Source organism: Chionomys nivalis, chromosome 20 (assembly GCF_950005125.1).
Source record: "Chionomys nivalis chromosome 20, mChiNiv1.1, whole genome shotgun sequence".
Lineage (NCBI taxonomy): Eukaryota > Metazoa > Chordata > Mammalia > Rodentia > Cricetidae > Chionomys > Chionomys nivalis.
The window spans coordinates 54,808,741-54,832,613 of record NC_080105.1 but is presented as its reverse complement, the minus strand read 5'-3'; the positions used below and the strand labels follow the sequence as shown (position 1 = coordinate 54,832,613).

Below are 23,873 nucleotides of genomic sequence, written 5' to 3'. Positions count from 1 at the left end.
TGGTCTCTTCTTGTTTACTTCTGTCAAGCTGGCTGCTCAGGAAGAAGATGCAGGGGCAGCTCCAGCAGCGGCAGGAAGGTCAGGCAGAGAGGCCCAGCTGCTCCAACAGACACAGAACAGGGGGAGCCCAGAAAACAGTGCTGGTATCACTAGAAGTTAGAGGGACCCCTCAGGCTAGGTTCAGAATTTACAGTGTTAACAGCTGCCAAGGGCCGAGGAACCCCAACTTCCTGAGCCTACACAAGAGCGAAATATTTGTAGCGCTGAAGGTCCCAATCCCTGAAGCCTGCCCAAGATCACATGCACACCTGTGACAGCTCCCACCTGCCTGGGGCCGATCCCTCCTGTCTGGTCTGTCCTCGCTGCTGTCACAGGCCAAGAAGAACAAATAGTACCAAAGGCCAGCCCTGGGAGAGCTTCCCCACCTATGACTTCTGTCTAGATAGAGTGAAAGAGCCCCAGACCCGTGGGGACGCCATCAAGGCCTAGTCCTGACCTGGGGACACAGGTTCCCTCCTGTGACATGCCTGCTTCCCTCTAGAGAGAAAAACCTCTTCCTCCGAAATCAAACAGAACTTCACTCTCAGCTCTTCTGCCCTCAAGAAGCTCTACTTGCTTCGCTCTGTCCTTCCCACACCATTATCTGCTTATTTTCAGGCAGGCGACAAGATGTCTCATGGAACTCGATGTCAGCCGCACACTATCCAGGCTTAAGGAGCCCTGAGCACTGCTCCAGCCAAAGCCAGGTTTTCCGTGAAACACAAAACAGGTGGGCTTCTCAGCCGTCCTGTTGGAAGTTCAGGCTACCTGGGACAATTCTTGGGAGACTTTCCCAAGAGCAAGGCCAGAGAGGACACGCACAGTGCAACTTGCTGGCCACAGCCAACATACATGCATGGCGCTGGTGAAGACACAGGGCCAACATGCATGTTCAACATCGGCGAAGACACAGGGCCAACATGCTGGTGAAGACACAGGGCCAACATGCATGTTCAACATCGGCGAAGACACAGGGCCAACATGCATGTTCAACATCGGCGAAGACACAGGGCCAACATGCATGTGTGAGGCTGGTGAAGACACAGGGGCAGCTACACAGTCACACTGTCCCAACAACACTGCACCTGGCAATGAGCAGAGAGGCCATGCTCTCATCACAAGCCAGTAGATTCTCCCCTCCCTTCCCCTTCCCTTCTCTCTTGTCTCCTCCCCTCTCCTTCCCTCCCCTCCCTTCCTGTCTTTTCCCCTCTCTTTCCTTCACCTCTCCTTCCCTTCTCTCCTGTCTCCTCCCTCTCTCTTTCCCTCCCCTCCTTCCTTCCTCTTCCCTCCCCTCCCCCTCCCTTCCTTGCTGTCAGCAGACAGGGGCAGGAATAAGCAGACAAATGACTCTGGTGACAGAGAAAGACCTAGTTGTCACAACCCCATGAAGCCCTAGTAATCTCTGACACTTGGACACTCAGTTGTCTCTCTAAGGGCACGTTCAACATTCCTACCCTTACCACACAAACACAACACCTACCCCACCACGGAGCGAAAGCAGCGTCAAGTGAAGAACAGCCAACGACACTGGTGTCTGGGAACAAAGACCTCAGACCATAAGAAGCCTAAATAAGAAGGGTTACCCACAAGATGAGAGCAGTAGCTGCCAAGTCACAAGTCCTTAAGAGTCTAGAATGTACTGTGTGTGGTGTGTGGATAGAACCCAGGCCTCGTACAAGCTTAGCGCGTGCTCTACCTCGGAGCCACACTCCTAGCTCTAGAATTCATAAGCCTCAACAAAGAAAACCAAACTGAAAGAGAGAGAACAAAACAAAACAAAAGCCCAAGGACCTAAACAAATACTTCCTCAGAGAAATACAAAGTGCCAGTTCATTAGTCATTACAAAAATCTCAACCCAAACCACAAGATAACAGTTCACACCCACGGAGGGCAGCTACAATTTAAAAGAGAAAAATAGAAGAAACAAGCAAGCAAAGCAGAGGCTGGGGAGAAGCCGGGACATTGCTGCCAGGACATAACTAGACAAAGACACAGTAGAGAGTGATCCTACAGGACCTCAGTTACATGAGGACCTCACTGGACCCACGGACCCCCTCCCCACTTATTTAGGAGGAGGGGAGAAAGGAGAGAGGGGGGAGAGAGGGAGGCAGGGAGGGGGAGGAAGGGAGGGAGGAAAGGAGAAATTAAATAAATGTTGAAATAAAATTGTGCCTATGCTTAGCCACAAGAGCTAGCAGGTAAGAATAACCGAAGTGCCAGCTGATGCGGGAGTTGACAAACCATAGCCAATCATCCAGACAGGCAGGGATGTTGCTACTTAAAGTTATAGAATATTCTGGGAGTGATTTTTATGAAATAATAAAATTAACTAGCAACTCGCGGTGGCACGACGCAGTAACCAGTTGGTGGGAATGGCACACTTCAAAGCGAGTGGGTTACTGCTGCGGTTTTCGGAATTTTATGCTCTGTGTCATCTGCAAAACTCTTGTATATTTTTATTTTATGTGTGTATGTGTAGGTGGGTGCATGTAATGTGAACAGACAAGGAGAGGCCCGAGATCCACTTGAGGGCTGTTCCTCAGGAGCCATTCATCTTATTGTTTGAGACAAAGTCTCTCAGTCCCTGGAGCTCACCAAGTAAGCTCCGCTGGTCGACCAAGGAGTCCTGGGGACCTGCCTGTCTCCATCCCCACAGCACTGGTGCTACAAATGCACACCACGACGTTCGGCTTTTTGATGCTGGCTCTGGGGTTCGAACTTGGGTCCCAATGCTTGCAAGACAAACACTTTACTAATTAAGCCACCTCCCCAGCCCTGTACCAAAATCTCTTTAAAAGGCAGTTACGTCCATATTGAGAGAGGTCATCACCTACCCACATGACTTCAGGCTCCTTACACCAGCTCCCATTCTAATCCCCATCTCTGTAAGGAGCCACAAAGCGTGGAGAGAAACACATCTTTGGGTGTTTATTTCTAGCTTTCCTATTGTCACATGCGCATGACGACAGACATTCATTAAGCTCAACCCATGGGTTCTCACAGACACAGCCTGCAGTGAGGATGGCTCCAGCTGAGATACCCCCCCCCAACACCCTCCCTCCCGGCTCAGCATGTTTCAGAATTCTAGAACCTCTCCTTGCCGCTCACATGCACGGAAATGGAGTACTGCATCTTCCGTGATGAACTGAACTGGTAAGAAGCCCCCATCTGTTTCAGGGAGCCACTCATGAAGCCACCAAGTAAGTTATTATTACTTTGTATCTCCTGGGTTCTCACGTGATGACTTGGTCCCCTATGGCACTCAGAAGGTAACTGCGCTGGTAGATTTATGTCAACTTGATGCAGGCTAGAGTCATCTGAGAGGAGGGAACCTCAATTAGAAAATGCCTGTATAAGATCAGGCTGTAGGCAAGTCTGTAAGGCATTTTCTTAATTAGTGATTGATGGGAGAGGACCCAGCCCATGGTGGGTAGGGCCAACCCAGGCTGGTAGTCCTGGATTGATGTGGGAGGTCCTTCTGTCTATGTGTCACTTTTATTGGTTAATGAATAAAGAAACTGGCTTGGCCTGATAGAGCAGAGTAGAGCTAGGCAGGGAAAACTAAACTAAATGCTGGGAGAAAGAAGGTGGAGTCAGGAGAAGCCATGTAGCCCTGCTGGAGACAGACACGGGAACTTTACCCTGTAAACCACAGCCTCGTGACGATACACAGATTAATGGAGATAGGTCAGTTTAAGACATGAGTTAGCCAGAAATACGCTTAAGATATTGGCCAAACAGTATTGCAAATAATATAGGTTCTGTGTGGTTACTGCAGGGCTGACCAACCAGGAACAAACAAACAGCCTCCATACACCACTGGGTTCTATAAGAAAGCAGGCTGAGCAAGCCCCAGGGAGCAAACCAGTAAGCAGCACCTCTCCATGGCCTCGGCTTCAGCTCCTGCCTCCAGGTCCCTGCCCTATTTGGCTCCTGTCCTGTTTGGTTTTGACGCTGAACTATGATAAGGAACTGTGAGTGAAATGAACCCTCTCCTCCACAAGTTGCTTTGGTTGTGGTGTTTCATCATAGCAACAGTGACCCTAAGACAGTAGCTAATCTAAGAAAAAAAATTTTTTTTACACTTACCTTTTACTGAGATGTAATTCACATGCATACAGTCCTCCCTCTCAAAGTGTGCACCTTGGAAGCCCTGAGTGTGTCACAGAGCACAACCTCTCTGTGTAAGGCTGCTCACCACCTGAGGAAGCAGCCCATCACCACCAGCGTCGCCCTCTACCTCAGGATGAAATCCACACTTCTACGTTGTTTCAGTGGATTTGCTAGTGCCATGGCCATTTCACATCAATGGACAATATGCGGCCTTCATACCGAGCTTCTGTAAAAGTACTGTGTTTCCAGGCTCTGTCACGTCCTGGCCTATCTAGGGCTTCGCCGCATTGGCCACTATAATCACCACAATACAGGACAAAGAGTAGATTTAGGCCAAAGCACCATGGTCAAAAGTTCTCACAAACCCGGGGGGTTCAGTTATGGTCCAGAGCTAAGGCATTTGCCATAAGATCCAGGGAATGTGGGGTAAGTCATCTGGCCTCTCAGAGCCACAGGTTTCCACCTGTAAATGAAGTGGCTGGTCATCAGGCAACTAAGTGCCTTAGTCACTTTTCTGTTGCTGTGAGAAGACACCATGACCAAAGCGACTTATCAGAGGGCTAGAGTCCTTAACCATCATGGTGGGGAACATAGCGACAGGCAGCAGACATGGTGCTGGAGCAGTAACCAAGACATCACAACTGGATCAAGTGGGAAGCAGAGGGAGACACCAGGAATGAGCCTTTTGAAACTTTGAACCCCTTCCCCAGTGACACGCCTCCTCCAACAAGGCCACGCCTCCTAATTCTTCCAAACAGTTCCACCAATTGGAGACCGAGTGTTCAAATAGATGAGCCTGGGGGTGGAGGCATTCTCATTCAAACCACCATTCTGAGTTTCTTTCCAACCCTACAGTTTCTGTGGTTTAACGTAGGTAGACTGGACCCAGTCCTGTGCCTCTCTCCATGCAGCAAGAAATGTCATTGCGTCCATTGCACTCAAAGTCAGGGGAAGAGCTATTACAGTAAAAACAAGATAAAAACAAAACCATGAGCTAGCCAGATGCTGTAGCATTTGCCTGTGATCTTAGCTGCTTAGAAAGCCAAGGCAGGAAGACCATAATGTCAAAGCCAGCCTGGAATTCACAGCATGACTCAATCTCAAAGGACAATTTAAAAAAAAAAATCTTCTTTGTTCCTGCGGGCTAATTCTGTGACTCATTTTCCACTTCACATATGTTAGAGTCCTCACAGAGAAAGGCTGACAAGTTTGCACATCTGCTATCACAAACACCCGACAAGCATCAGTACTCCCGACAAACTTCCTGCCTGAGAGCGACAGCCCTGTCTCATGCCTGAAGAGTGTCCAGTCTGCCAGATCAGGACCATCCCCCTGCCTCACGTGACATCTATGGATTGTTCTTTCCACTCAGGGCCATCTGCCCCTTGCCAGACCCTTGACATGGTTTGATGCCCAACACCCAGTTCCCAGCAACCTGCATCCCACCTCACAGATGACACCCAACACCCAGCTCCCAACATCCTGCATCCCACCTCACGGATAATACCCAACACCCAGCTCTCAGCATCCTGCATCCCATCTCACAGATGATGCCCAACACCCAGCTCTCAGCATCCTGCATCCCACCTCAGATGATGCCCAACACCCAGCTCCCAGCATCTGCATCCCATCTCATAGATGATGCCCAACATCCAGCTCCCAGCATCCTGCATCCCACCTCAGATGATGCCCAACACCCAGCTCCCAGCATCCTGCATCCCACCTCACAGATGATGCCCAACACCCAGCTCCCAGCATCCTGCATCCCATCTCACAGACGGACTCCCCTTCATTTCTATATAATGACTCCCACCCAGAATAACCAGGTCTCTAGACAGGAAGAGTTGCTGCTTCCCAATAAACCAACACCCCGTATCCTCGGCTCATTCTCATTCTCCTAGTATGTGTACAGCACACTGACTTAGGGGAGTGCTCGTCACCCTCACGGTGCCTCCTCTCCCTCCTCAAAGGCAGGCAAGAGTCTCTGCTGCCTCCAGCCAAGCTCTACTCCCAGTCAACAAGGAAGCCCCAACCAGTGCGTGCCCACCTATGCCCAGGCGGATGCAGGTTTTTCCCCTAGACAATCCTGCACACATTCCCCTTGGCAGCCCATACACCTCTAGACACACCCTTCCCTCTTGCTGATACCTCCAGCCACTGCATCCCTGGGTGTGAGTCCTCTCCCCCATCGGGCTTCTCTGGGCATCCACCAGACCCAGAACCGCCTTGGTCCCTGAGTTCCCTCATGAAACTGTCATTGTCACCTGTCTCAGGCCTCACAACTCCAGCACAGAGCAGCTGGATCTCTGGTATCACTTCCTTAGACCAACCATTTCTCACCAAACTGCCACCTGAGCATCTCCAGAGCTGAGCGGTAACTGCTGAAGGGTCAGAGTCCTGAATGACCTTTGACTTGTCCCTTTGCTTGCTTCAGCTACCTGAGCAAGAAAGTCCTCTGATTCGGTTAGCAGATCAGTCCTCAGCGACCCACTAGCTGAGCGATGGAAAGGACACCAGCGCTATAACCGACCAGCCTCCCAACCCCATGCCTAGCTTCAGGAAGCAGATCCAAACAGGACAACATCACTGTGCCACCACAGCCCTACGGCAGCCTCTCCTGGATGTTCACACACAAGCAAGCTTCACTTGGTTAAAAGACTGTTTCGAGTTCACAAAATGATTTTTTAACACTCTGAAGGAAAACTCCCATGTTTCTGCATGGGCACCTGCATTAGAAGGCCCCTGGGCTCTTACGCTTGAGGCCAGATTCACAGCCCTGAGCACTGTTTCTTTTTAACTTGTTAGACTAAGGGAAGCACTGAAGAGTCAGAAGACTTGCACACATCAGAACTCTGGTTTAACCTCCCTACTCAGATCCCCACCCCCATGGGTGTGGTATGTGTACGTGCACGTGCGCTCACACACACACACACACACACACGCACGCACGCGCACATGTGTATGGAGGCTCAAGGTCAGCCTCAGGTGCTGCTCCTCAGGAGCCATTACTGGGACCGGGGGCTCCCTGATTAGGCTAGAGAGGCTGACTGGTGGTCTCTGGGGATCTATTGTCTCTGCCTCCCTAGAGCTGGAATTAGAAGCACACTGTGCTCACCTTTGAACGTGGCCCTGGGACTGAAGTTGGGTCCTCATGCTTATATGGCAAGTGTTTTGTCTCCCCAGCTTCCATCCTGCTCTTGTTGAGAGAGCCTCGGGTATCCCAGGATGCTCGCAACTGGCTCTGCGGCTGGGGGTGACCTTGCACCTGATGCTCCTACCTCTTCCTCCCAGAGCACAGGTTACAGGCAGGACCCACCACACTTGGTCTAGGTAACGCTAGGGGGTAGAACAGGGCTTCAAATATACCAGCAATGCCCTCTGCCAACCCCAGACCATCTTCTCTGGAGGACTGAAGGCCAGCCTAGGGTCAGGCTGTCCCTGCCCCTTCTGTCCCTTGGAGGGGGCCTCCATAGTAGAACAATTCATGGCTTCTGTTTCCTATCTTAAGTAAGTTTGCAATAATAAACACTGATCATTCGAACCTCTGGTGTGTCATTTCTAGAGACTGTTCAGAATATTAATTCACTTCTACAGGGCCTCTTAAACACACGTCCTTTAAGGACTGAGAGGAAACTGTGAGCTGTCACCACAACCAGTGTAAGGGAGAAAAGGAGTGACTTAGAGCCAGCACTTGCTTTTCTGCAGAATTTTGGCTTGGCAGACTCTGGTCCCCGTGCCAGCTCCAAGACAGATTAAGCGAGGAAGTGTCACCTTGTTCTCTGATACGATCTGGCCTCTGGCAAACAGGTGGGGGCCAGCACTGTCCAGTATTCATTGTCCCTGTGATGGAGCTGACCTATGAACATGGCCCTTCAGAGGCCTCACTTCACCCAGTGGCCGGAAAGCCAGGCTCTGGAGAGCTCCCGGGCAAAGGGCTCCTCACCGGCAGCGGCCTCTGTGATGCTTGGCTCAGTCTTTGAACACCAATCCGTATGACTGATCTAGTGAGTCCATCGTGACCATGGATGACAGGTCGAGGTGTCTTTGCAGCTGGAACCCCATGAGTTCTCACTGGGATCATTCTCAAATCCCCAGGGCCCCCTCTTCTCAGGAAGGTCCAAAGCAGCCTGTGCTGGTTCTAGGTGGTACACAGAGCCATCACTCTGGGGTTCTGGGTGGTACAGAGAGCCATCACCCTGGGGTTCTGGGTGGTACAGAGAGCCATCACCCTGGGATTCTGGGTGGTACAGAGAGCCATCACCCTGGGGTTCTGGGGTAAGATGAGAACTTACATGCAGCGGCTGCCAATTGGGGCAGAGAGGGAATTTTACAGTCTATCTAGGAAGCTGAAGCTAGAGGGAGGACACAGGGCCACTCTTCTGTAAGAGTCATTGCTTTGAGTTTTGTTGTTGCTGTTGTTTTGTTCTTTTCTCAGACAATACATCCCAACCGCAGCCTCCCTCCCTCCTCATCCCCTCCCTACTTCTCCCTCCCCCAGATCGATTGCCTCTCCACTTCCCTTTAGAAAAGAGCAGGCCTCCAGTGGTTCCAGCCAAACACATCACAACAAGATGGAGTAAGACTAAGCATAAACCCTCGTACCAAGGTTTGACAACCTGGTAGGAGGAAAAAGGACCCAAGTGCAGGGTGGAGTCAGAGACACCCCCCACTCCCACTGTTACGAGTTCCAAAGACACCCCAAGCTTAACCACCATAGCACGTATGCAGAGGACTTAGCGCAGACCCATGTGGGTTCCGTGATTGCCACTTCGGGAAGACCCACTGTTTCGATGAGGTTTCTGACATTAGGGTACACGGACTGAGGCCCGTTCAAGCAGAACACACATGCGAAATCCAATCTCTGTTCACCAGCAAGCTTGTTAACAGGCAATACATGAGGAAAGAAAACCCAAGTCTAATTTTACTGCTTCCTCCTACTCTGAAACCATCACCAAGAATTCAGAAGGGGTGGGGCTGGTTTGTGGTTCTCCACAAGGGACAGAGCACTGAGACGGGTCCCACTCTGTAATCATTCTGGGTACACTGGCTGCACCCACTCTGTACCATGCTGACGGCTGGGTCAAGCGAGGAAGCCCATGGCTGCTGAACGGATGACATAGACCCATGGCACAAATGCAAGAAAGTTGTTTGTCTATTTGTTTGTTTGGAGACAGGTCTCTCTATATATCATTGACTGGCTTAGAACTCAACATGTAGACCAGGCTGGCCTCGAACTCACAACATCCACCTGCCTCTGCTTCCTGAGTGCTGGGATTAAAGGTGCGTGCCGCCACTCCCAGCCTACTTTTAATGAAGTTTTACTACACTCTACCGAACTACCTCCCCACCCTTCTACTATATTGAAAAAGCTATTCCATGGTCAAAGCTGGGAATTGACCATAATCCACGTTAATGCCTAGGACTGATTCACATGGCTTGGCTGAAGACAGCGTAAGATCCATCCACCTGGCTTTTACGCAAACTGTTCTGCTCATCTCTCCAGCGGCTCCTACCACACAGCTGAGCGGGAGGCCACTGTGACCACATACCTGCCAATTCTGCAGAGGACTATCACTAACTGGTCGCCAAAACCCTTACACACATCACGACACATGCTAGACACACAGGTGCTCACATACAGATGCAAAGGAGCCCTGAGGCAGGCAGAGTTCATCGGCTCACTACCTTGAGCCCCCGAATGGTATCGATCTGAGTAGAGAAAGCCCACGGCTCCCTGCGGTAACTACAGCTCCCTGCTTGCTTCCAGAAGTAGTGGGTGGGCAAGAGGACAGCATCAAGTTTGCATTTTGTACTCCCTTGGGCCCTGATGCCGCTTTGGTGTCAGCCACCCTGGGTTAGGGTCTATTTTAATCTGCAGCAACTAACAGCTTGCCATACAGACAGGCTTATATGCAGTCCTCTCAGCAGCCATGGGCACTGGTCCAAGGATCCCCCAAACATGGATGCTCAAGGCCCTAATAGAAAATGGTGCAGTATTTCCATGTAGCATGTTCATCTGTATTTTAAATCTCTCTGGGTGACTTACTGTATTAGTCATATGTGTGCTATGTAAGTAAGTACTGTCTATGGAATAACAAGACAAAAGACTGTGTGTGCTCAGTAGAGGTATTTTTTTCCACAGATATTTTTTATTCCCAGCTGCTAGATTCCTGAGTCACAGTGTGGCTTTCTGGTTTGCTCCCTGGTAATAAACTTTCCCATGTTTCTGGGGCTATTCAGGACGCTGATGGCTTACCAATTTTGCTGTTGCTTCATTTTTCTCACGATGTAAGCTTTAACCATATAGAACTTACGTTTTATATAGTGTGAGCCAGAATGCAATTTCTTTTAAGGTGAGTAGGTAATGAAACCACCCCACTTATTAAACCCACCCCACTCTCTGGGGGAATCAAAATGCCTCCTTCGCCATCACCTTGATGCTAAACCCACTATGATCTTTTCCTGCCTCACTGCCCGCCCGTCAGGAAGCCTGGCCCTTTTGACCAACGTGAAAAACTGGCCACATGTGCATCCCAAGGCAGTGCACAGAATGCTAAGTCTGCCCAGTTCCAGGAACTGTGCCACCTTCCATAGCTTCTGGTTATAAAGCCCAGCTTCCAATTGGAGCAGGTGCTAGCCCAGAGAGTGTTGGCTCTCCCAGAGGACTAGACTGATCCCCAGCTCCCACAGAATGAGTAACAATTGTCTTGAGCTCCAGTTCCTGGAGATCTGACACTTCCTTCCGACCTGCAAGGGCAATGTGCCCATGTGGTACACAGACATACATGCACACAAAATAGAAATAAAGTTGTTTTTAAAAAGCTTCCCAATAATTTTTCCTTTTAAAAGTTTAACCAGAGCCGGGCGGTGGTGGCACACGCCTTTAATCCCAGCACTCGCGAGGCAGAGGCAGGCGGATCTCTGTGAGTTCGAGACCAGCCTGGTCTACAAGAGCTAGTTCCAGGACAGGAACCAAAAGCCTACGGAGAAACCCTGTCTTAAACCCCCCACCAAAAAAAAGAAAGAAAGAAAGAAAGAAAGAAAGAAAGAAAGAAAGAAAGAAAGAAAGAAAGAAAGAAAGAAAGAAAGGAAGGAAGGAAGGAAGGAAGGAAGGAAGAAAGAAAGAAAGGAAGAAAGAAAAGTTTAACTAGAGCTAATAACCAAACTTTAAAGTGCTCTTCGCTTTGCTGCAATTTAAAGCAATCACCCTTCCTAACTGCACCCTGTTTGATTAAAGAAGTGATTAAAGGAGGCTCCGGACCCCATAGCGGCAGTTTTTCTCCAGCTCTGTGCCAACAGAACGGTTTCACCCTGAATTTTGCTCCCTGGAGTTTCGTCTCCACTTCAATCTTCCTCCAAATGGTTCTTTCCCCCACCAGAACCAGAGCCTTCAGCTGGTAGAGACTGTCGTTTACTCTCCAGCCAGCGGCTGACCTCAGTCTTCCATGAATTAAAATCAACTGGACTCACAGAAAATCCCCGGTACTGACTTCCATGATCATATCTAATACATGGTCTCCTTGGGTTCCAGAACCTGACTAAGGACCCCAAACTCCACTAAGCCCAGGCAGAAAGAAAGGCAGAGAAGTCAATATGCGTGAGAAGACAATACCACCACCAAGCCTAGGCTCACACTCTCCCGGAGCAAGACACAGTGCTCCATCTGTGGCTTCCAGTGGGGAGGAATTTTCCCTGCATCTTGCCTGTTGCACAAGCTTTGGGTTTTGGTCTCCCCATCCTCCAGCCTGCTGGAGGAAAGTCTGGCGCGTGTTTTCTCTCACCTCCTCCTTACCCACACCCAGTGTGAGACTCTGGACAGTTTCCTTGACATTTTGTTATGTACTCCTCGGGCAGACTCTGGGCCCCCGTTTAAAGAGCATCTGTCTCCTCTCCCATCACCACCCATGGTACCCAGTTAGTTAAGATGGTCCAAAGCCTATGACGGAAGAAGCAAAAGCCAGCCTAAGCCAGTAGCAGTGAACAGGTTTCAGAAGACAGACTGGAACTCCGGCGGCCACTGGAAAAGGGTCACACTACAGTTGTCCTTTGCAACAGAACCACGTGGCCCTGGGTCCTCAGACACAGAGGCCTGTATTCATCTCAAGAGCAAGTGCAGCACTCAGAATGCATGGGAGAGCTCCCAGCCTCAGTTTCCCTATAAAGTAAAGTGAATTGATTCTGCGTGCTTGCTCCGGTCTCCAGGGACAAACTACACACGGGAGATCAACAACCTTGTCCCATCCACTTTCCATGGGCAGCCAGCAGACTTCCAACAAAGGAAGCCACAAGATAGGAATGGGTACACACTCCTCCTGCCAACAGCATCCTAGACCTGGAGCCAAGGGATAACATCAGCTGGCACATGGTCTTTCCCCTCCTGCTGACTCAGGATCAGAGAGACGTGGGCATCAACAGAGATCTCAAAGCTCAATTCGGTCAACATTCCACACACTTGTCATCTTAGACAGACAATAACATAACAAAGCCAAGGAACACATGGCTGATGAGAAACTCCTGTCTCACCCTTCTACAGGTATGGGGGCATGGGGATACAAAGAACTAGGCTGATGACCCAAACAGCCCTTATGACCCACAGCTAGTCAATGTGTCGAAGGAAAAATCTTACCCGTCCTCTGCCCACCTGTCAAAACTTGTGGGTCCTCGTCTGAACAGCAATGGGGCCTTCAGACCTCTGTAGACACCTTCCAGCTATGGGTTTCAGGGCTGGCCATGCATGAGGTCAACGTGTGGCTAGGTCATAGGGTTAGAGAACTTTCAGAGAAGAGGTCTCCCCTCAACACAGGCTGAGAACATTGTGTGTGTTCAACCTGCAAATATGAAGAACAACCCCCAAAGAGCTCACAGTACCCAGTGAACATGTGCCAGGCCTCAAACACCCATAGACAAAGTCCTCCAGAAGAAAGAGAGTTTTAGGGTTACTAGTGTGAAGGTACAGACACATGTTTTAGCATGTTGTTCTAACATGTTGCTCTTCCATATTCCCCCAAACTTTCTACAGTGGTCATACAACCTCACCCACCACCACACTCTACACATATATGTAAAAGTCCTACAAAGCCCTAGGCCAGTTATTCTCAACCTATGGGTCGCAAACCCTTGAACAAAACTCCAGCTCCAAAAAATATTTACATTACTATTCCTAACAGAAGAGTTACAGCTATGAAGTAGCAACAAACATAATATTATGCTTGGGGGCGGGGAGTCACCATAACGTGGGGGACTGTATTAAAGGGCCACAGCATTAGGAAGGTTGAGAACCACTGACCTAGAGCAACAGTTCCCAGGAAGCCACAAACAACATGAGCAGAACAGGATTTCGGAGAATTCAGGGTAGAAACCTGGGCAAAGTGACAAGACACACACTCTGCTATCTTCCTTCTCACCTGCTCCCACATCAGGTCCCCAAAAGTTCTCAATAGCGGCCAGTCCCAGCCTAGTTTGGGGACTTGGGGAGTGGACTGTGCACTGGGGTTGTTTGGGGGTCCCCAGTACCTCTGATACTAGGCAAGGGGCTCGAGTCATCCCTAAGACTACTCACTGAATGAAAGAAGTGCTGTCATGGCACCCTCCCAGGGACACGCCCACATCTGCTGTCAGCCTTCTGCACTGCAGGGGACACGCCCACATCTGCTGTCCCCCTTCTGCACTGCAGGGACATGCCCACATCTGCTATCCACCTTCTGCACTGCAAGGACACGCCCTCATCTGCTGTCAGCCTTCTGCACTGCAGGGGACACGCCCACATCTGCTGTCATGGCACCCTCCCAGGGACACGCCCACATCTGCTGTCAGTCTTCTGCACTGCAGGGGACACGCCCACATCTGCTGTCATGGCACCCTCCCAGGGACACGCCCACATCTGCTGTCAGTCTTCTGCACTGCAGGGGACACGCCCACATCTGCTGTCATGGCACCCTCCCAGGGACACGCCCACATCTGCTGTCAGTCTTCTGCACTGCAGGGGACACGCCCACATCTGCTGTCATGGCACCCTCCCAGGGACACGCCCACATCTGCTGTCAGTCTTCTGCACTGCAGGGGACATGCCCACATCTGCTGTCCGCCTTCTGCACTGCAGGGACATGCCCACATCTGCTGTCAGCCTTCTGCACTGCAGGGACACGCCCACATCTGCTATCCGCCTTCTGCACTGCAGGGGACACGCCCACATCTGCTGTCAGCCTTCTGCACTGCAGGGACACGCCCACATCTGCTGTCAGCCTTCTGCACTGCAGGGACACGCCCACATCTGCTGTCAGCCTTCTGCACTGCAGGGACACGCCCACATCTGCTGTCAGCCTTCTGTACTGCCAAGACACGCCCACATCTGCTGTCAGCCTTCTGCATTGCAAGCATCAACAGAACTTGCAACATGAGCGGCATAAAGCAACAAGAAGAGAGGCCAAGCTGCGAATATGTGACTAGCAGTGGCCTGCACAGGGAGGGGTACCAGCTCACTCAGGCACTAAGGAGGAACAGTCCTCTCGGGCAAGGCCTGAGCCTGTTCTGCAATAACTTTAGTTCACAACCACCCATATCCCACAGGCAGAGCACTGCGAAGCACACTGGTCTCATGAAGAAAAGAAAAATTACCCCTAAAAGATGAAAGCAAACAAGCGGGTGCTGGCTTCACATGTCAGTGATGTGGCAAGAAGCTCACCAGGGCTGGCAGGAGCTCACAACACTGTAACAAAGTGCTTCCACCAGGGATACCCACCTTTCCAGCAAACTAAAGTCACTGGCTTCACCTCCTATTGGCCCAGGAATCTTTGGGATTCTGGTCAACAAATTTCTGCAGCAAGAATTAGCAGGTTCTGTCTTTCTCTGATCCCCGATTCGCCAACTTTTGCTCTGCCTGCCTAACTAAGAGCAACGAGCTCTCAGAGTTTATAGGACAGGCGCATGGGACCCTCCCTCAAAAAGTTTAGGCTCTGACACAGTCAGGAAAGGGCACAAACCCTAAAGCCAGACTCGTTTAGCTGTGGTCTGAATGTGGATTGAAGGGGAAAAAAATCCTTCTATAAACAGAAAACTTAATGAGTCAAGAAAAAGAAATGGTAAGAATCTAACACAAAAAAATGAAACCAAGTCAGGCAGTGGTGGAGCACGCCTTTAATCCTTTAATCCCAGCACTCGGGAGGCAGGGGCAGGAAGATCTCTGTAAATCCAAGGCCAGCCTGGTCTACAGAGCAAATTCCAGGACAGTTCCAAAACTACACAGAGAAACCCTGTCTCTTAAAAACAAACAAAAAACAAACAGAAAAAGGAAACCAGTGGCAAAGAACCTGGAGAAGCTGGTGACCGAGCAACACAGAGGCCTGGACCCTTGCCTCTCAGGCTACGGGCTGCCCTGCACTTATCTAGACTCTAATGTTTGAGGTCAGCAAGACAGACCAAAGCCCCAGATCAATTATTCTGTTTGCCAGTGCAAGGCAAAAGTGGCTTTTGTAATTTTCTGGCTTGAGGGTGTGAAGGGTACACATCCATGTTGGTGTCTGTATCTATATGCAAACAGTAGGTATGAACATGTATGTGCAGGCATGCAGAGGACCAAGGTCAGCATCAGTGTCTTCCTCAATCCCTCTCTCCTTTATGTTTTGAGGCAGGGTCTCTCACTGAACCTGGAGCTCATCGATTCTACCAGACTGAGGAACCAGTGAGCCCCACAGGTCCTCCTTTGCTAACCTTCCTTCACCCAGCCCTGGGCTACAGGTGTCTCCCATTGTGCCCATATTTTTACTTTGTTTTCTTTTATTTACTTTTTATTGAATCTACAATATATGTTTCCATACAAGATACCCTGATTGTGGTTTCCTCTTCCCCAACTCCTCCCAGATCCTCTCTACTTCCCCACCCACTCAAATCCATACCATCTCTCTTTTTATTTCTCTCTCTCTTTTTCATTAAAATACAAAAACGCATCTAAAATAATAATAAAATAAAAAAGAACAGGACAAAACAAACAAGAAAAACAGGGAAAAAGAAGAATCAAAGAAAAGACACAAGGAATACATACAATGAGACACACACTTTCTCACACACAGAAACCCTATAAAAATAAAATTGGAAACAAAAATAGATAAGCAAAATATCTGTAAGGTTAAAAAGAAAATGTCCAGACAAAGCATTGTCAGACAAAAAATAAAAATAAAAACCACCAAAAGTACCACTGAGTTTGTTTTCTGTTGTCCATCCACTGGGCAGGGAGCTGCCCTTAAGTGTGGTTTGCATCCCCAATGAGACTCCACTGGAGAAAGCTGACTTTTCCTTTGGGAGCGGCTGTCAGTTGGAGATAGTTTCTGGGTTAGGGATGGGACTTGAGTCTACTTCCCTTCTTGGCATTGGGACCCCACCTGGCTTAGAGCTGTGCAGACCCTGAACACGCTGCCACTGTCTCAGTGAGTTCTTACATGTGTCGGTCCTGTCTAGAAGATCTTGTTTCCTTGATGTCCCCCATTCTCATTGGCTCTAACAATCTTCCCCCTCCTCTTCCATAGAGTTTTCTGTGCCCTGAGGGGAGGGATTTGATGGAGCCATCCCACTGAAGACTGAGTGTTCCAAGGTCTCTCACTCTCTGGTGCCTAGATTTTACCCACGCAAGGGATCTGAACTCATCTTTATTCTTGCATGGCAGGCAATTTTTTGACTGAGCCATCTCTCCAGACACGGCCTTTAGATTTCCAAATAGCTTTATCAAGAAGATCATGCATAGCATAAGAAAATTATGTGCGGCCCAAATGTCAGTGTCCATAAATAAGGTTCCACAGACATGCTGTCACCGTTTCCCAGCGACACACTGACTTTCGAGCTACAGTAATGAGGTTGAATAGCCACAGGCTCCAAGTTCCCAGTTCCCAGCCCATACAGGTGGAGCTCGCAGCACTCCCTCGACTGTGTGAGGGTCTGTACCTAAGCATCATCACCTGAACTCAACACATTCACATCGGTCATGTGCCGGCTGGAGAGGGGGTGATAACTCGGAGAGCGCCGAATCCACATGGACAGCAGGAAGAGATTCTAGCCCAGACCTGGATCTGGACCTGGTAGCTACACCACAAGCCAAGAAGTAGTATGGATCCACCCTGTATAACACCGTCAAATTAGGGCTGCGGGAAGCACCCTGCTGATGCCATCCACAGCTGAACCCCAAACTGAATTATACTGGCTGAGGCCTTCCTCCCACCCACAGGACCCCAGCCTCTCAAAGTGCCACCCCAATGCTCTGTACTCTCAGCTACAGGCACGCTGCCTTTTATCCCGGATAACCTCTAACTACACAGCTTCTCCAAATACCTTACTTATAGCAAATGAGCATCTGGAATGAGCTCTAACTGCCAGATGTGAATCTAGAGGGCCACTGAGCCATGTGGGGTGATTCCAAGCGCAACCTATAACAGCATGTCTTTTGTACGTAGCGCAGGGAAAGGGTAAATCTGTCCTCTTACTCCAAGGAAGAGAAATGAGGGACGGAGAGTGCCTAGGGTAACCCAGGAAGACTGGGGGTGCACAGAGATGCCGTGAAGTCCTAAGAGCACAGAGTGGCCAGGCTGCGGTAATAGCTGACCCAGTACGACAGGAGGGAAGCCTGACAGGGGATGGGACCCTACTGGGACCCTACTATCCAGCAGGCAGGAATCGGAGTATGAATGATTCTTGACCACCCATCCTGAAGCCACACACCTCCATGACCACAGAGTCCCGTTCCTCCTCTGTGTTCTCTGTGTTCTCTGCTGGCAAGGAGCACGGGCACCTGTGCATGGAGACTCGGGTTGGAGGCTCCTGCACAGGCACCAGCCACAGGCAGACACACTGGGAAGTGAGCAAGCAAGCGATGGCGTCCCCGTAAGCTGCAGCACATGAAGAAAAGGAAGGTGCATAAAGGAGGGACCACTGCTGAGTTCCTTCCCAGTGACCAAGTGGCTCCTGACAACAGGACACCCAGACCCAGCTTGTGAAATTGTTGATGTCAGATATTATCTAGCTTATTAAATAGCAAAAATCCTTAACCGGCATTTCCAGGTTCCAAGTGAACACTGCGCCCAGTTCCCTGAGCAAACGAGACACCCCTTGTCTTCGGCGAGCTGACTGGCGTGGTACTATTAGAAAGTCAGACCACTAACTTATCTGTAGGGCTTAAAATGAACTTCCTCTAGCCATGTGCTAACTTTCTATTCTGGATTTCCTGAGGTTTCCTTTATTAGACTTGAGTCCAAAACTATCTTGGAAAGAGCTACGGGACATATGGGTGTTACGCATTCGAGGGTAAGGAGAAGGGGCCAGGACAGTCAGCATTTCCCAGCATTTCCCAGCTCCGACAGCCTGCCTGAGCTCCACCCACCAAAAGCTGCCATTTGCTTGCTAAGAATGCGATGAACCCAGACTTTATTTCACCCTCAAAGAAAATATAATTGTTTATTCTTGTGGCCAACCACACAGGACACGCTGCTTCCCACACTCCTTCGGGTTGACTTCCCAGCTACTCTCCTTCCAAATGCACCAACAATGAGATGGCCCAATGTGCCCCAGGAAAGTTAAGGAATGAAGTCAGGGAGATTCCTGGTATTTCTGGAGCTGAAGTGTTACCAGCAGGTCACCCAGCCCTCGAGGGCAGCTACAGGCCCAAGCAGGACTTGTTCCAGGGACAGCCTGCTACGCGGTGCACAGAGCCAAAGTCTAGCAACCTAGAATCCTTTCGGATCCCCTGAGGCCCTCACTGTAGGTGGGGAGGGCAGCGCATAGACAGGAATGCGGCGAGCAAAGAGGTACCTGCTGCCTTTGTGCCACTCTGGCGCAGTGCTCCTGGGCATCCTGGTTGAGCCATTGTGGCGGCAAGCTTTGCCGGGTGCAACCCTGGCAAATGAACACATCTTAAGAGAAAGCAAGCAAGAACCTCAGAGTCCAACAGTGGGCTGAAACTGAACTTGCCTTCCACGTTGGGCTATCTGGCTTGCAGGGGCTGCTCTAAGCCAGAACCAATGTGGGAGTGCTCTATTCTGCAAAATAAACTGGAGATGTGTTCCCTGCATTTATTGCCTTAGAGAGAGGTTGGCTTTCGCTCTGTCCTGGAGGCTCCTGCCACAGCCAGCTGCACTCTCGGCGTGTGTTAGCACATCACAGATGGGCAATGTGTAGAAATAAAGATGCTTACCACATACCCAAGAAGGGACAAGAAGGGACCCAGGACTGCAGCATCCTCCACGCCCCACTGCCTAAAGATCTGTGCTCCCATAGCAACAACCTGGAGAGCAAGCCTCTGCTCCGTAGGCCTTCGGGGACATTCCACACGCTGACCCCAGCACAGCACATCCGCTGTTATGATGGCCTGTGCAGTGGAGATGGCCACAGGACAGTCCGGGAAACAGCACAGAGCTAACGACTGTGCTAAGTGGCTTCGGGCTACCTGCAACACACACTCAAGTACTTCTTCCAGCTTCCGTATCCTGTACCAACTGTTTGTCACCAGTGGCAGGGAGCCCAGCCGCAGCTTCGGGGAAGGTGGCCTTGCTAGCCTTGCTATGCAACTCCACACCGTGGTGCCGCGCTGCAGCAGATGTGGTCTAAAGACTGTATGTAGGCACAGGGCCACATCATGGCTAGCATTTCATGGTAGGTCTGAGTACACTATGGAAGACATTTGAATACCGACAGTTAATGCGGGACCCAAAGTCTTTGCATGGCAGGCAGCCCAGGCTCTGATTTACAGGGGTCCCACAAGTCCCTACCCTCCCAGCCCAACTCCACGCATTGTACCCACTCATCATCTGTAGCCTATGAGGTTTTTCTGCTGGCCACACACAGTCCCGTCCTTGGCTCACCCATAGGAGTCCTATGACCCTGAACAGACGCTGGTTCTCCCCAACCCCCACACTGCGCCTGGGTGACATAAAAAGCCAGAAGAGAACAATGACAACATCAGGCCCAACTGATTCTGTGCCCACACAGAATTGGCATCTCACATATTATCCAATTCTCCACACTATTAGGAAGGAGCCATTATCATTCTCATTGTACATTAAACCAAGGGGCAGAAAATTCACAGAACCCAGGAAGGTCATCCAGATGGTAAACCACAGAGGCCTCTACCCCTCGGAGCCACACCCAAGACTGTGAAGCAGCAGCCTCATAGTCCACAGTCCTGGAGTCTTTTCTCAAGCAGATGTGCGACGAGATCTTTGCTCCACGCTCCCAAAATGCGACCGACAGTGATGAGATACTCTATTTCCTGAAGAGAAGAAGGGGGGACCTGGGGCTGACACATGCTTGGTCTTCAGAAGTGTTCAACAATATCCCCATTGCAATCTTCTTCCCAGCGTGCTGCTCAAGAATGCCATCAAACAAGGGCTCCACCTCAGCACCCCATGCCGCATGGAAGCCCAGGACTTGTATCCACCATGTAAAAAACAAGAGTCCTGACCATCACCAAATGACGTTGGGGGGGGGGGGCAAAATGGGATGGCAGACCCATGCAGAGGACAGTATCTATTTTGCTGTGCATTGCGCTGACTGCTCTCAGCTTGGGAAGAAGGTAACAGGTGCTGACGGACACACATAAACAAGACACCCAACAGCCTCTCCTTCCAGTTTTCGGTCTGACCTGACCGAAACCATAGCTTTCTGAGCTGCATAGAGCAAAGCTGGGGGTAACAGGCCTCCTTCGAGACAGCAAGTAGGGATGATGGGGTCCTACATCATCATGAGCTCATGACCAGGGAGGCCAAGTTCCGAGTAAATCTCCTCTCAAGCCCATGAGAGTCCCTCCGAGTCCTCTCTTTGATGTTCACTCTGGAAAAAGGACTGTCCTGTTACTCTTTCCTTGCCCTGATGACAAGGACCAGCAAACTAAGACAGCATTTCAGGAAGAAGATGAAGTCCAACACACAATACCTATGTGCAGCTCCCTGATGAAGTCAGAACCTTCCCAACGAACACCTACCCTGAATTTTCTTGGTAACCAGCCACTCTGAAACACACCAGAATCCAGATATATACTTACAACCACGATTCTGCCCATCATATTCCAAACTAGAGCAGTTGATTTGCCTCAAGACCCTGCCCGATCATCAGCTTCCAGACCCTCGCAGCGCATCAGTCGCCAACACAGCTGCATTCTTATGTCCACAGCACCACGTGGTGCAGGGTGCTACAGAGATGGGGCAGCCCAGCCCTGAGGTGGGTGGCTCTGTGGAGTGGCCCTGGGGCTGGGGAATGAACTACACTATGGATGGTGAGAACGGCAATCACAAGAAGGAAGCCCGTAGTGTTTGACTCGGGACATAAGACCCCGTGGGACCTCTCTGCCTGCCAAACCCTCCTGATCCACTCCTTAAAGCCCTCTGGAGAAAATCACATCCTGGGGCTCAGCAAGGGGACAACAAAGGAGACAAAGTTTCCCCACAGACGTCATGAAATATACTTCATGAAACAAAATTTAAATCAAGACGCTCGGCAAAAACAGTGAAAAAAATTTTTTTCTTTCCATGTGACCCTTTATTTCCACTCGGGACATGCATAAACACATTCCTGGGTTCCAATACTGAGAAAGTCTCTCTAAACACTACATGCAGTCCTGCCCAGAGCAGGAAATGATGAACAGCAAAAGGAATGTCACAGATTCCAGACGGATGGGACCAGCTGGGGAGTTGGTCAGCCACGCTCATGTCTCAGATGTTGCCTCCAGGACTCCTCAAGGGAATCGCTGCTGTATAACTGTAACCCAGGAATAGCCAGAGGCCTGTGCAACCAGCGCAGCTCAAAGCGGCTGGGTGTCCCAGCAGGGCCTTCATTCATGCTCTGGCAAAAGTCCAGCTGGCATATGGCTTTGCACCAGCTCTGTCTGAAACAGCCGACAGGTAGAAAGTGCCCACGAGTCTCCCCCCAACGACTGTCGAAACACAGTGATCTGCAGGCAACTCCTTCCTGCTTCTCTTTAACAGGCAATGGCTCATCCCGGCCTGGGCTCCCTGGCCACGTCTTACCTACTGAATTCAAGCTCCAGCACCTGCCCATGCCTTCCTTCCCAAAGATAAGGATTCAAGTTTGCTCCAGACTCATGAGGGTCTCTTTACGGCTTCCTGAGCACACAGCTTAAAAGACTGGGCCTTGGCCTGACAAAAGCCATCTACGAGAACAGGTCAAAAACAAACAGAAGAAATGCCACGAGAAAACCTCTAAGCTGTGGCCTAAAACATGAGTGTGCTACACAAATAAATATAAAAGGCATAAAAATCCAAAACAATTGCGAGAAGAGATCTTATGGTGTGGGAATAGGAGAGCAGAATACCCAGATACCAAAGTCATAGTAGCAGAGGCAAACTGTCTGAAGGTGTCTTGGACTCCAGGTGACAATGCCCCACCCATGCAGGTAACAGGAAAAGTAAAGGATTTTGTGAAAATCAGGACTAATTTAAACTTTGCAAATCTCACAATGCCAGGAGTGACCTGTTCCTGTTGTTACAGATCTTAGAAAAAGAAGAACCCCAACCCTCAACACAATTTGTACACCATGCATACTGGGGCACGAAACTCTGCCCTGCAAGCGGCCGCAGTGCGCGTGCACACACATGTATGTACATGTGTAAATGAACTCCTAATGACATCACAAGAAGACACTTTGAGAATGGCTCTTGACTTAACCTGAATGTAGGTCTCATGGTGCAGCTCAGTTCTCTCTCGCTATCTCACGCCTCAGGTCAGATCTCCAGCGATACAGACAGGGCACAGTTCCAGCTCTTAGAATTCAGCTTTCCACGCAGAGGAAATGCCCTATTGTGTGTTCTTAGGTCAACAACCTTACAGCTCTGATCACCACCGCTAAGAGATAGCCTTGACATTCAGGAATTATCTTCAGTGCCCCTTCAGGCTTGGGGCCAGCAGCCTGCTTGCTCCTTCCTGTGCCCAGCCTAGGGCCGGGCTCAAGAGCTGGGGAGCAGAAATGCATTCTCTCTTCGGGAGCCGGCAGAGGCAGCTGTGCAGATGAAAACCTGGCACAAACTCCGAATCCAGCAGCAGAGTCTTGGAAATCAGCCATTGAGTTAAGAGGTAGTGTCCTCTCCAGGCTTGGTGGTAGTTGAGCTTTCCCAGAATTCCATCCTGCAGCAGGCTGCCTACATGGACTATAGGCCAGCTAAGCAAGGCTTCGCAAGAAGGCTGAGTATGTCATCTGCAGATCCAAGGGTCTGGAATTCCCCAGCTCAGCCCTCACCCTAAAGGACATGGGAAAAACAGCCTTGTCATAGCACTCATCCCAGACTCTAGACAAGAGTCCAGGCTGTGTAGGCTTTGGGGCTTACACACGGATGAATTTTCCGGAAGAGCCTCATGTTCCTGGACTAATGCTAATGGCCCCGTGCCCCAGTTTGATCCCCACCTTGGAAAATCCCAAGTTATCCAGAGCCAAAACAAAGTAGATACCCAGAGGTTCAGGGTCTTAGGACTAAGATACGTCGCCACACTGAAACTGAACCACGCTCCACCCACATCCAGATTTCCAAAGCCAGGCTTTCTTCTCCAGGCAGCAGCTATCCAGCAGGACAAAATGAATCTCACCCCTCCTGAGAGGAGTATGTAAGAGAGGGAGACCAAGTGCCCCGGAAACCAAGGTTGAGAAGGGAGTGGCATCTCTAGGCTGCCCTGATTTGTGACGTGGGTCTGATGGTTTCACTGGACAAGATGGAGCTCAGCTGGTACAGGGTTTGCAACT

The 23,873-nt window shown here is 50.3% G+C and overlaps 1 protein-coding gene across 4 annotated transcripts in view; it reads right to left on the bottom strand.

Moving 5' to 3' along the window:
- The window catches only part of Rasa3 (RAS p21 protein activator 3), a 102,935-nt gene that overhangs the window by 72,125 nt on the left and 6,937 nt on the right, over window positions 1–23,873 (bottom strand). Inside the window, exon 1 of one of the 4 annotated variants that reach the window (XM_057752713.1) lies at window positions 22,808–22,920. The exons of 2 other annotated variants lie outside the window; for them this stretch is intronic. The gene's annotated coding sequence lies outside the window, so the exon portion shown is untranslated. Of the gene's footprint in view, window positions 1–21,167; window positions 21,187–22,807; window positions 22,921–23,873 lie in introns of those variants that run through there. One more of the 4 variants, XM_057752715.1, reaches the window with a different exon arrangement.